General features: G+C 36.3%; 1 long non-coding RNA gene across 2 annotated transcripts; it reads right to left on the minus strand.

The window, feature by feature from the left end:
* Window positions 1–438: 438 nt before the first annotated feature.
* On the minus strand, window positions 439–4,045 carry LOC133263064 (uncharacterized). Of its 2 annotated transcripts, XR_009741436.1 has the most exons (5): window positions 3,900–4,045; window positions 3,236–3,316; window positions 795–911; window positions 618–675; window positions 439–526 (listed from the first exon to the last, which is right to left on the minus strand). It is a non-coding gene; the product is annotated as an uncharacterized LOC133263064 (long non-coding RNA). The 2 variants fall into 2 exon arrangements; XR_009741435.1 differs by having other exon boundaries at window positions 3,236–4,027.
* Between the last annotated feature and the right edge of the window lie 1,397 nt (window positions 4,046–5,442).

The raw sequence follows: 5,442 nt of genomic DNA on the forward strand, positions 1-5,442 counted from the left end.
TTTTTTAAGTAATTTTATGAGGAAAAGCACACATTTTTCAATGGCTGTCCCTGCACAGCTCATCTCAGAATAATGTTTTCAGGCTTTTTTTTCATTCTTTCATCACTAACAAGAGATACAAAAGATACTGGAGCCAAAGTTAACAGTTCGCAGAGAATATTGTGCAAATACAGAGCTCCAGTGCCTGTCTCTGAGCGGACACAAGTAACCAGCCCCTGACAGAATTAAAGTGCTAGATCACCACTTCATTGCTTCCAGAAGATATAACCCAGAAACCAACCAATCCCAGATAGCCCTATATAAAATAATTTTTACTTCTATCAGGTAAGTGCAAACTCTTTTTTCTTCCATTTCCCTCCCTCAATAAGAAGTACCCTAAAAGAGCAGCTTTTGACTAGAAATGTGTCTCAGAAGAGTTATCTAAAGAATTAACTTACTCATCTACAAGTCCATGCTGCAAAATAAGTCTGTGAGCCTCTCCTCTAGATTATTTTATGATGAAACCACAACTGAGATCTGTGTATAGCTGTAGAAATAAAGATCTTTAAAAAATGTTTTGCCTTTATTGAAAGAACCAGCTATTGTGTTTCTCTGGCAATTAATTAACTCACACATACCCATGTTAGACATGGCAATAGGACTACCATGTGAGTTGAGTCACAGGCAACCTCTCCTCTCTATGAGAGAGAAGTAAAAACATGATTTCAGAGCTTTTTTTTGTTAGAAAAACAATCAATCAACCAAACAAAAACAACCCAGAAACTACTGTCCTGGTAAAACAAAGGGGTTGATACCTGCCACACTCATCCTTCTTCAACTGCAACTTAAAGGGCTTCTGTTGGATTTTCTATAATTCTGCTTCTGTGTCCTGAGAAATCCATTGCTACCAAAGAATTTTCTGAGATACTTCTCTACAACAAACTAGATTTAGTTTGTTCATCTTTTAAAACATCCATCATTTTGAAGTCAGCTTCTGAAAAAAACATTCTGTTTTGTAAGGGGTGTTTCAAGCATCTGCAGTGTTTTCCATGAGAGCCAAACTCATTCAACCCAAGGGAGCATTGCTGCTGCAAACTGCAATTTTACAGTCTGGCAGGAGAGATCATCTTTTTGCCTTACTGCAATGGACAATAATTGCATCAATTTACCCAAAACTCTATGTATATATTCAACTATAAAAAGCCCTTTGCATGTCAAAACAGGTCAGGAAAGTGTTAAGTTGTCCAAGTAACAAAAAAAAAGGAGAAAATAAAAATTCTTACAAATAACCATCAAATTAACAAAGACTTGGAATATTTCATTATAAATTTCATAAATTTATATATTTTTAATATAAATTTTCACTCAAAGTTTTGAGTGGATTTTAGAGACTTAACAACTGTAGATCTGTTACACTTTTTCTCTTCATGAAGATCGTTTGTAGCAATAGAATAAAACCACCAAAGTTTGACAAAACAGTCTTAAAACTCATCAAAATATTTCCCAGAAACCAAGATTTACAAAATCAAGTTTAATACAGGTTGTAATGGCTCGAATGTCGGCAGGCACTGGAATATCAAAAGATTAAAGGAACATTCTAGCATTGTGTAAGGTAAAGTAACATCTGGAACACAAGAGGCCCAGATTTCTGTGGGGCTAGCAAAGCTTCCCAGTCCAAAACCAAAGCAGCTCTGTTTTGTTCCTGTTTGGTTATAAGCATGAATGTAACTAGAAACTACAGCTCACTGTAATTGTTGACACTGTAATCTACGTCCTGCCTGAGTAACTGCAACTTGTAAAGAACTTTGCTAAAGTAAAAAACACAGGTGAAATTAGGGAAACCATTTGTCTCTAGGAGAGTGGAGGGAACTCCTTGTAGCTGACATAGAATAGAATCATAGAATAGTTTGGGTTGGAAAGGACCTTAAGATCATACAGTTCCAACCCCCCTGCCATGGGCAGGGACGCCTCACACTAAGCCAGGTCACCCAAGGCTCTGTCCAACCTGGCCTTGAACACCACCAGGGATGGAGCATTCACAACCTCCCTGGGCAACCCATTCCAGTGCCTCACCGCCCTCACAGTAAAGAACTTCTTCCTCAGATCGTCCTCAGATCCAATCACATGGTTGTGAGTGATTGAGGAATGTGAAACATGGAAGTGGTGCCCTTGTGAAGTATGTTCCTTAGTTTCTGCACTTAATTCCCAAGTTTATCCAATTTACTGTTTAATTCATGTATTATGCACAAGTAGAAACACAGTGCCATGCTTAATACTGGTTATAGATTCTGTTGTGTCAGAAGTTTTGTGAGTTAAAAAGCATGCAAGAGTGTATGAGAAAAGAGAATTGATAATGGTGCCACGATCCATTATAAAAGCAGCAGCTGTCTATTGTAACATCTTCACATAAAAGGAAGTGAAGACATGGTCCATGTATTTATCACAGTTTTGAAACCGTGCATATTAGCAATATCACTGAAAACTAACTTTTTAAATACCTGTACAGCAAATGCATGTTTTAGGCATTTTAACAGCAAGAATTATAATAAAAGCTCAAAAAATCCACCATAAAATCACTGTCACGATTCCTTGCAACATGTAATTTTTACTCAATTTAGCCAACAAAAACCACAAAAGTGATACAAATCATCCATGAAAATGTCTGAAATCAAATGACTCATAAAGAGCTGAAAAAACATAAGATATTAAAGGGAAGGACAACCTGATCCAGTCCCAACTATCTGAGGAGATGGACACAGCATCTAGTATAGGCTGCTGTCCTCCAAAATCCAGTTCTGCCAAATTACAGTGCTCCTCCAAAGTCCAGTCAGTATTGCAGCAGATGAAATTCACCTCAAGTACTTAACATTTCATATTTAAAAAAATAAAATGGAAGTATTACTGTACACCAAAACGGATTTGTTACAGCTTTCTTATTCAGCACTTAGAGCATGTGTATCCTTAAACACTTTGCTTCTTTTTTTATGCATTTATAGCTCCGGTGCTCTGTTTCCAAAATCCTCTTTCCATTCTTTCTGACTGCGATAATAAGCCAACGAACTCTCAAAAGATTCATGATTTGACAGAGGGAAAAAGCCTCTTAATTGGTCTGAACTACCTGATTTGCATTAAGTAATTAATTAGCTCTGTAGTCAACCCTAACAGCCCTAAATATTTCAGCAAGCATTCACATAGGCAAAGACTTGCACGATGGCAGAAACGATGTATTTATTCGTGGAGCTACTGTGGGACATACCATAGGTGTTATATTCAAAGGGCTGCAGCCGCTTCTACCTTGATACGGTTGCATGCAATTCTGATACAGCTGCATCCCATACTGAAACCAGAAAATAACATGCTTAGCATTTTAAATTATAACCCTAAGCTAAGTAAATTGTTTTTCCCAGATGTCAATGATAACACATGCTTTTCTTTACTATTAAAACTCAGGGACAACTGCTCTTAGGATAAGGAAATGCACATTATCACCACTGTTGCTGCTGCCTTTATAAACGTACACTCTGCTTTAAATGCTACCCATTTAATACAACAAATGACCTACTCCTATTTTGTCACACATAGACACATTTTAAAAACATACTAAAAACATTCTTGCATATTCCTGTTGTTTTGTTCAATATTACTCAACAACCTCAATGACTTCAACATGGTTGCATATAAGCATATGCTTATAGTTAAGTATTTGCAGGACTGAGGCTTCAAGACATCATCCCATGCCCTACAATGATTTCAGTAATTTGGTCTCCATTTATTGGGTTGAAATACAATAAGCTTTCACATTTCAGAGTACAAAGTTGAGATTGCTATTGCATGGGAACCTAGATGTTCCTCTAGCACACAATATCAAAATTGCACAGAGTAAACCTAAGCAAGAAGTTAACTCCACACAGAAAAATTACCTTAAGCAACCTAATTGCTGTCATCCAACAGGTCCTACTTTGTTCATCATCTGCACAGAGATGTTTCAGGTCTCGGGTTCCTCCTGATTTGTTAGGCTAGAAGGCCACAGAACATTTTTTTAGCATTAATGCATATCTTGAACACAATACCTGTTGAAATAAAAGCCACTAATTCTGCTATTTTATAAGAGACAGCTGAATATTGTTTTCAGAAACCTCAAAGAATCTTCAGCTTACCTAAATATTGTGGTTTACTTTAATATGTATCAGAATAATAAGCTTGTACCTTAAAGCAGAATCCATGGTTTGTTGGTGCTCCAGAAATCTTTTTGCCTGTCAAAGACACGTACATATCACTATGGCTGAATTCACAGAAAAACTGCAGATGCCTTGGCTCCTAAAAAGAAGAGCCATGTACTATAGTTAGACTATTTTTAGCCAGCCTCTCCAGAGATATAGTAGTTATCCTGCTCCAAAATAGTCTTAACATACTGTAGTTTTAACACTGACATCATGAAATCTAGAAAGAGACAACTCAGCTTTAATTTCATAATGCAGAGAAAAAGCACACCAAATTAGTCAAAGAGTTCATTCTGCCAGAGAGGGAGAAAAACCAAAGTACAAGTGATGACACTTGTGGAAAAACATCCACTAAATTCAAGCCACAATACTATTACAGTAGGAGTCAAGGTTTGAGACCTGCATGCATTTCAATCAAAATAAAAGGTACTTTCATAACCTGAAAACTGTCCACTCCTCTTTCTAACCATTATCTCCATCCTCTAAGATGAACCAAGTTAAGGAAGAAAACAAAAGAGATTTGCTGAAGGGTACAAAAGCAGCTCAATGATTACTCTGACAGTTAACAGAGAAAATTCAAAACAAGGAAAACCTTTGTTTTAAGTGGTTTACGTACAAGGTGTCTCAGCTCCAATGTATCCTGTTTGACATTATCAGGTTTCAAGAACTGCCACCAAAAAGTTGAAGTAGTAAAATGGAAAACTGTGCAGTGACAAAACATGAGAACTCTCAAAATCTTCTTGTAAAATCCCTTTATACACAGGGGTTTTATTTTACATAATGAAGTAAGACAACCCCTTTTCAAAGCACCTACTTACACTTCAGCATTTTAACTACTAGTTGAAAATTGATTTTAAAAGAGTACGCTGTTAACTGACTGGCAAAATACTGATCAGAATGAAGCAAAGTTAGGCAAAAAGAAATTACTGTTTCTAAGACAATACTTTTCCAATTTTATATCGCTCTAGATTTTATCTATTATAAATTTTTTTTCCTTTTTATCATTAAGTTAAAATTAAAATTTTTGTTATTAGAACAGATTTTAAATACATCCACATTTGCTCTAAGTTCATTATGTTCTCCCCTTTTATTTTCTTCTTTTACCTATGATGTACCTTTAGTGGAAAAATAACGGCCAGATCTTCTCAAAAGAAAGTACAGTTTTTTCCAGGATTTTTTCCCCTGCTCCTTTGCATGCAAATAACCATGAAGCTCAGGAGATGTGCCGGAGCTTAGGAACATC

The sequence above is a fragment of the Pezoporus flaviventris genome, unplaced genomic scaffold (assembly GCF_033815535.1).
Source record: "Pezoporus flaviventris isolate CSIRO_AGI_PZ_B2104156 unplaced genomic scaffold, CSIRO_AGI_Pfla_v1 ptg000244l, whole genome shotgun sequence".
Taxonomy (NCBI): domain Eukaryota; kingdom Metazoa; phylum Chordata; class Aves; order Psittaciformes; family Psittacidae; genus Pezoporus; species Pezoporus flaviventris.